This window comes from Ylistrum balloti, unplaced genomic scaffold (genome assembly GCF_031769215.1).
Source record: "Ylistrum balloti isolate Yb309-2 unplaced genomic scaffold, AGI_CSIRO_Ybal_v1 Utg371512, whole genome shotgun sequence".
Lineage (NCBI taxonomy): Eukaryota > Metazoa > Mollusca > Bivalvia > Pectinida > Pectinidae > Ylistrum > Ylistrum balloti.
In genome coordinates, this window is record NW_026782781.1 from 123,321 (window position 1) to 132,636 (window position 9,316).

Here is a 9,316-nt window from a genome sequence, read left to right on the forward strand (position 1 = left end):
CCGTGATAAAGTTAGTCATATGTTAAAGAATGTTTGTAATTCTATTTTTAAACCTCTTGAATTACTTTTAAATATGTCTCCATCTGCAGGTGTTTATCAAAAATGGTGGAAATTATAGAAAAAAAAAGATGGCAGACATCTTCTTTCAAATTACCGACCTAATTCTCTCTTGTCTTCTGATCGCAATGTCTTTGAACGAGTTATGTTTAAACATATCTATAACCAATTTTTTAGATTTATTGTTTTGTAAATATCAATCTGGTTTTCTGCCAAGACATCTAACGGTATATTAATCAATGGTTCACATACAAACTTAAATACTGCACAGCTGGTCATTTTTGCAGGTCAAATTATTCGCGATTTTCTTTTAAGACGATCTTGTTATGTTTTGACGAATTAAGATTTTGCAATCTGACAGTAGAAGGACATTATACCAATGTGTTTCATCATTACACGCGCTAAATTTGAGCAATTACTTTTATGTAACACGTAATAATGAAAATAACCGGCCATACGATAGTATGGAATAGATAGAGAGTTATCAAAGATATTTAAAAAAAAAAAACAAAAAAAGCAGATGTTTATTAGTCGTTTCCGAGATTTAATCCTAGTGATGCAGGGTTTTAATTAAATCAAGCAACATATCACAAAAGAAATTTCTAGACGTTATTAGTCTAGTTGTTTCAATATCGTTATCCGATGTAATTGTAATATTAAAATGAAATTGAACATGTACACTACTTATCTCGGTGCTTATTCAATAAGTATGACAATGGCGTTGGTCCACTTTGGTTTGCACGACGAAAGACTACGGGAAAGACAATGTGGCTACAGAAAAGTTCTGAGAACTGTGGTTGACATTTTGTAGCGAGTAAGAATATGTATTTACTCCAACTTGATCATCATAAATTGTAAAGAATGTTTGATTTTTCCACTCTATAAAAGGTTCTCTTGTTATCACAACTGTCTTTGCAATGAAAAGTAAATGGCATTGTATCATAAAAATGATCGATTTTCTAGTTTACATCTCCGTCGAGTTCGGTGGTACATTGTAAGACTTTGAACCTCTGTTGGCTGACTTGTCCTTGTTTATCTACCAGGATGAATTCAATGGTGAGCTTATCAAAACAGGTCACAAAACCCTTGCGAAGTCATTCAATCAATTTTTCTGATAAATTGATGATGATTTTGATTGCCCTTTTGTGAATTTTCCATTTGTAGAGAGCAACATTCCTGTATCACCTAAATTATGGTGTTAACAGGTCACAGTTTATTCGATATTCAAGAGTCTGTTCCCGATATCACGATCTTCGTGCAAGATGTTGGCAACTGACAGACTAACTCCCGACACAGGTTTCGAAAGATGCAGGCTAAGTTTTATGTCATAATGATCTCATTGTGAAATGACATATTTCCTTGTATATGAAATATTACGTGTTTGATGCTCGTTAGTTTACCTGTTGGTTCCATTGTTATTTACCTTGTTCTCATTTGAGAACGTCACATTGATGGTGGATATCGTCTATGAAGCAGAAGACGCTTACTCTTCCCGGGCACCTGGTATTATTCATGTACTTTTCAGAAGCTCCGTGTAAATCTTTCTTTTTTTTCCACATGTTTCCCGTTTTACTGAATTTGAGTCTGGATTATGACTGTGTTGACATGTTAGTATTTTCTTGTTGTTTTTTTTCAGCCCTAGAAACGTCATGTATCGTCTGTATAGTGCAATGCGCATATTGTAAGGTCAGTGTATCTTTGCAATTGTTTGTCAGGACTTTAAAAAGTCGTCTACTGTTTGTATCGTTCAATGAGCTTATTATAGTCCATATATCTTGGCAGATATTTGTAAGTTGCATGAACGTCTTCTACCATCTATATGGTTCAATGAGCATATTATGTAGTCAGTTTATCATGGAAGTCGTTTGTCAGCCCTTGTAACGTCATATACTGTTGCGATGATTCAATGATCTAATTATATAGTCAGTTTATCTAGGAAGTCGTTTGTCAGCCCTAGTTAAGGCATCTACCGTCGATATGGGTCAGTGAGGTGATTGTGTAGATTGAAACGAAGGCGTTGATGTTTGCTCCTGAATGTTCCAAATCATGACCATTACTGTATGATGCTCTTGTGCATGTATAACCTGTAACTAGTCGGACAGTGATGTGACATTACTGTCGAAGTGGAGGATAAATAACAGATAAGTCAAAATCTAGACGGGGAGGTGCGGCATCCAAGTAATTAAATAGTGTAATGCTAGTGTTACTATCTCGTACACTACGTATGTCAGTGCTAGTGTTACTATCTCGTACACTACGTACGTCAGTGCTGGTGTTACTATCTCGTACACTACGTACGTCAGTGCTAGTGTTACTATCTCGTACACTACGTACGTCGGTGCTAGTGTTACTATCTCATACACTACGTACGTCGGTGCTGGTGTTACTATCTCGTACACTACGTACGTCAGTGCTGGTGTTACTATCTCGTACACTACGTACATCAGTGCTGGTGTTACTATCTCATACACTACGTACGTCAGTACTAATGTTACTATCTCGTACACTACGTACGTCAGTGCTAGAGTTACTATCTCGTACACTACGTACGTCAGTGCTAGTGTTACTATCTCGTACACTACGTACGTCGGTGCTAGTGTTACTATCTCATACACTACGTACGTCGGTGCTGGTGTTACTATCTCGTACACTACGTACGTCAGTGCTGGTGTTACTATCTCGTACACTACGTACGTCAGTACGTCAGTACGTCGGTGCTGGTGTTACTATCTCGTACACTACGTACGTCAGTGCTTGTGTTACTATCTCGTACACTGCGTACATCAGTGCTAGTGTTACTATATCGTACACTATGTACGTCAGTGCTGGTGTAACTATCTCGTACACTACGTACGTCAGTGATAGTGTTACTATCTCGTACACTACGTACGTCAGTGCTAGAGTTACTATCTCGTACACTACGTACGTCGGTGCTAGTGTTACTATCTCATACACTACGTACGTCAGTGCTTGTGTTACTACGTACGTTCAGTGCTGGTGTTACTATCTCGTACACTACGTACATCAGTGCTGTTACTATCTCGTGTAACTATCTCGTACACTACGTACGTCAGTGATAGTGTTACTATCTCATACACTACGTACGTCAGTGCTAGAGTTACTATCTCGTACACTACGTACGTCAGTGCTAGAGTTACTATCTCGTACACTACGTACGTCAGTGTGCTAGTCTGATGAAGTACCGTGTAGTCTCGTACACTACGTACGTCAGAGCTAGTGTTACTATCTCGTACACTACGTACGTCGGTGCTAGTGTTACTATCTCATACACTACGTACGTACTAGTACGCTCCACACTGGTCATTTGCTAATGAAGGTGATCGTGTAGATCTCATACACTACGTACATCAGTGTAAGACGCTGATCATTTGTCTGATAAAGGTGACCGTGTTACTATCTCATACACTACGTACGTCAGTGCTAGTACACTACGTCCACACTGGTATTTGTCTGTTGAAGGTAACCATGTAGATCTCGTACATTACGTACACGTTACGCACTGGTCATTTTTCTGATAAAGGTGACAGTGTATATCTCGTGCAATACGAACTTCAAAGCTAGTACGCTCCAAACTGGTCATTTTTCTGATAAAGGTGACAATGTAGATCTCATACATTATGTGCATCAGAGAAAAAAGTTCCAAAGTTTTCATTTGTCTGATAAGGTGACGTGTCGATCTCCTACACTACGTACGGCAGTATAAGTACGCTCCGCACTGGTCATTTGTCTAATGAAGGTGACGGTGTAGATCTCGAACATTATGTACGTTAGTATAAGTACGCTTCGCACTGGTCATTTGTTTAATGAAGGTGACAGTGTAGATCTCGTACACTACGTGCAATAATGTTTGTAAGCTCCTTAGTAGAAATTTGTCTAATGAAGGTGACTGTTGTAGATCTCATACACTACATACGTCAGATGAAGATGTTAAGATCTCATACACTACGTATGTCAGTGCTAGTGCTCTATACTGATCATTTGTCTAATGAAGTTGACTGTGTAGATCTCTCACACTACGTACGTCAGTGCTAGTGCTCCACGCTGGTCATTTGTACTACTGAACGTACAGTGTAGATCTCTACACTGTATGTGAGTGCTTAAACGTTCCACACTAGTCTTATTTGTCTGATGAAGGTGACCTTGTAGATCTCGTACATTACGTACGTTAGTATGCTAGTACGGTGCTAGTGTTACTATCTCCAAAGTGGTTATTTGTCTAATAGTACATGACGTATGTCAGTACACTCCAAACTGGTTTTTCTGATACTATCGTCGTACACTACGTACGTACGGTGCTGGTGTTACTATCTCATACACTACGTACGTCAGTGCTGGTGTTACTATCTCGTACACTACGTACACGTCAGTGCTATATGTGTTACTATACGTTCAGTGCTGGTGTTACACTGCACTACGTACATCAGTGCTAGTGTTACTATCTCGTACATATACGTCGTACACTATACGTACGTCAGTGCTGGTGTACTATCTCGTACACTACGTACGTCAGTGCTAGTGTTACTATACGTCTATGTTACTATCTCGTACACTACGTACATCAGTGCTAGAGCTGGTGTACGTTACTATCTCGTACACTACGTACGTCAGTGCTTGTGTTACTATCTCGTACACTACGTACGTTCAGTGCTGGTGTTACTATCTCGTACACTACGTACATCAGTGCTGGTGTTACTATCTCATACACTACGCACGTGCTGGTGTTACTATCTCATACACTACGCACGTCAGTACTAATGTTACTATCTCGTACACTACGTACGTCAGTGCTAGAGTTACTATCTCGTACACTACGTACGTCAGTGCTAGTGTTACTATCTCGTACACTACGTACGTCGGTGCTAGTGTTACTATCTCGTACACTACGTACGTTCAGTGCTGGTGTTACTATCTCGTACACTACGTACATCAGTGCTGGTGTTACTATCTCATACACTACGCACGTCAGTACTAATGTTACTATCTCGTACACTACGTACGTCAGTGCTAGAGTTACTATCTCGTACACTACGTACATCAGTGCTGGTGTTACTATCTCGTACACTACGTACGTCAGTGCTTGTGTTACTATCTCGTACACTACGTACGTTCAGTGCTGGTGTTACTATCTCGTACACTACGTACATCAGTGCTAGTGTTACTATCTCGTACACTACGTACGTCAGTGCTTGTGTTACTATCTCGTACACTACGTACGTTCAGTGCTGGTGTTACTATCTCGTACACTACGTACATCAGTGCTAGTGTTACTATCTCGTACACTACGTACATCAGTGTTGGTGTTACTATCTCGGACACTACGTACGTTAGTGCTAGTGTTACTATCTCGTACACTACGTACGTCGGTGCTGGTGTTACTATCTCGGACACTACGTACGTCAGTGCTAGTGTTACTATCTCGGACACTACGTACGTTAGTGCTAGTGTTACTATCTCGTACACTACGTACGTCGGTGCTGGTGTTACTATCTCGTACACTACGTACATCAGTGCTAGTGTGCTCCACACTGGTCATTTGTCTGATTGATGAAGGTGACCGTGTGGTCACACGTCACACTCTAATCTTTTACTGGCTTTTATAAGAGCTTCTTTTCTATTGACATTACCAGCCCGAGGAAAATGTTCCGAACTATAGTAGTTAATGCTGTTTGACGTTCAGCCCCGAGATTTGTCTTAACCTACATGACACGTTTTCATTCAGTCAAATAACGGAAACGTTGAGAACATACACATGTGTTTGACTTGCTTTTGAAATTATCAAAGGAATGAAAACTACAAAAATTACTCAACCATGAGGATAGAGCACCTTCTCGTTTAGATTTTGATATTTTCAATCTATTTTGATTTCCCTCAGATGCCTCTTAGCTTTCAAGACTTTGAACCTTTGCATCACTGATAAGTACTAGATGGAGGGAAACAGCTGTATGACGCAGTGTTGTTTATCATTTGGCTTTACCGTATCTAATTCCAAATTGTATTTAAAAGGCGCTTATCATTTGTATGTCTTTTATTCAATTTTTGAACCAGCGTTTTGATATCCACCGAATCCAGAAAATAGGTTGATGGGCTGGAATTCATGCAAATATTTCGAGATACAAACGATAATGAATCATTATAATACTTAACTGTAATCGAGATACTATATTAGAATAAACGATTAAAGTACAATTTCTCTAACTTTACAGATAATTTCGTCAATAGACATAGTGCAGTAGCTGTACCGACAGTCAGTGACTACACGGTACACCTGTCGTCACTATTAAGCCTTTCTACCATGAAACATCATTAGGATTTATGAATGACGTAGATAATCCTGCGAACAATAATTCTGATTTGATTGTTTTGACGAGAAAATAATGTGAAATCTTGTACAGTACTATTACAACAGCAAGCGAGTACTATATGTTATTTGAAACAATGTTGAATTTGAACTAACGGTTTTTCAACGTTGTAAGAATATTACATAATACGTGTATTTTTTATCATCACATGTTCATAAACGAAACAAAACAGTTTCAAGACAATAAAATGGGTTCATTTATATACATACATAATATATAGAGCAAACACGTACTTAGATTTCTATACGAAATATACCACTTGAGTATCAATTCTTTGACAGCTAACAAAACAATAAAAAGGGTGCCGTAATTTTAGATACATAGATATTCATTCAGAAATGAGAGGAGTAGAAGATGGTAGGTAGGAATCACCAAAGAGTGACAGGAGAGAAAAGTGGTAATTGCAAATGTCAAGGAGAGAAAGGCGAGGAAGGTGGCATGTACAAACATCAAAAAGATATAGGCGAAGGTGGCATGTACAAACCGTCAGGACAAGAAAGACGATGAAGGCGGTAGGTACGAACCGTCAGGACAAGAAAGGCGAAGGTGGCATGTACAAACCGTCAAGACAAGAAAGGCGATGAAGGTGGCATGTACAAACTGTCAAGACAAGAAAACGATGAAGGTGGCATGTACAAACCGTCAAGACAAGAAAGACGATGAAGGTGGCATGTACAAACCGTCAAGACAAGAAAAACGATGAAGGCGGTAGGTACGAACCGTCAGGACAAGAATGGCGAAGGTCTCATGTACAAACCGTCAAGACAAGAAAGACGGTGAAGGTGGTAGGTACGAACCGTCAGGACGAGAAAGACGATGAAGGTGGTAGGTACGAACCGTCAGGACAAGAAAGGCGAAGGTGGCATGTACAAACCGTCAAGACAAGAAAGGCGATGAAGGTGGCATGTACAAACTGTCAAGACAAGAAAACGATGAAGGTGGCATGTACAAACCGTCAAGACAAGAAAGACGATGAAGGTGGCATGTACAAACCGTCAAGACAAGAAAAACGATGAAGGCGGTAGGTACGAACCGTCAGGACAAGAATGGCGAAGGTCTCATGTACAAACCGTCAAGACAAGAAAGACGGTGAAGGTGGTAGGTACGAACCGTCAGGACGAGAAAGACGATGAAGGTGGTAGGTACGAGCCGTCAGGACAAGAAAGGCGAAGGTGGTAGGTACGAACCGTCAAGACGAGAAAGACGATGAAGGCGGTAGGTACGAGCCGTCAGGACAAGAAAGGCGAAGGTGGTAGGTACGAACCGTCAAGACAAGAAAGACGATGAAGGTGGTAGGTACAAACCGTCAGGACAAGAAAGGCGAAGGCGGTAGGTGCGAACCGTCAAGACAAGAAAGACGATGAAGGTGGTAGGTGCGAACCGTCAAAGGAAGAAGGGCGATGAAGATGTTAAGTACGAGTGGTCAAAGAGATAGGCGATGAAGGTGGTTAGTACGAGTGGTCAAGGAGATAGGCGATGAAGGTGGTTAGTACGAGTGGTCAAGGAGATAGGCGATGAAGGGGTTATTACGAGTGGTCAAGGAGACAGGCAATGAAGGTGGTTAGTACGGGTCGTCAAGGAGAAAGGCGTTGAAGGTGGTCAAGGAGAAAGGCGATGGAGGTGTTAGTATGAAAGGTGATGGATGTAGTAGGTACTAGTAGTGAATGGTGAGGAGAGAAGTACATATTTCTATATTCATGAATAATATTAAATGGAACCTTTAATGTTCAACAATATATAAATGAATGTCCTTACTAACTGAGGACCACTGTACTGCAGTAGTTTATTTACTGCCTTCTCAGTCACATCTTTCCTGTTACATCATTATCTCAAGGTAAGATGCAAGAACACAGAAAATACACAGGACATGTTATTATATCTAACCACTGTTAAACCAAACAAGGTTGTCCCAGTTACACAGCCACATAACTCTCCCTGCTGTGTACAATGGTAGCTAAATTGTCATGGTTCTACCGCGGGTATACACTTTCACGGAAATTGCTATTTAAACACAGTCACTTCAAATAATATACCACACAGTGTGTCAATGCTGTAGAGTTATTGTTAAGTAGCAAATGTAATGCATCACAGAAATAATGAAACGAAAGCCGACATGTTTGCTCTCATGTCGGCGTGAGAGTCATCCGCTTATGTTATATTGTAATCTGAAGTCACGTCACAAGGTGATATTTGGCTTAGTCAGTGGAAATATAACGGATCGGACTTTCTTCTCTTCGGGAAGCAGTTGATTATGGAACATTTTCTTGCATGGACGCTGTTCATAGCGTGTATATCAAAAGTTCAGTGGTTGTGAGTAGACTACAGTTTATACGACGTGACTTTACACAGAAGACTGCATTGAAACGTCCACTCAGCATCTCTTTACAGATAACACATCCGTTTCCCTACTGTCTGGATCATCGTCTGTATCGGAGGACGGAGAAAACATGGCAGTACCAGAATCCAACAAAAGAGCAAGTTTCTCCCCTCCAGGAGTTTTTAAATCGAGGCACTTCCGGGAAGGTAACAGTGTTTCATCATTTGAATGAAGGATGACTCTTCTATTGTCCATATTTGATGCTGTTATACTGTTGGATGCATCGACTGGTGATTTACTTGTGGAGGGAGTCAAATAAGGTTCCGAGTTACCGGAAATGACGCTGATGCTTCCGTAAGTCTCGGTCGAGCGTGGCGGACTCTGTTTGGGGAATACCTTTCCTGAAATTATATCATCAAAACTGTATTGAAGACGATATACTAAAATATCAAATAATAACGTAAAAGCGAACTCAATTAATAGTTTCATTTCTACAATAAGCGGTTTGGTATATATTATATTTCTTTCTCTTGCGGAAGTTGTTTTTCAGAAGTTACAAACA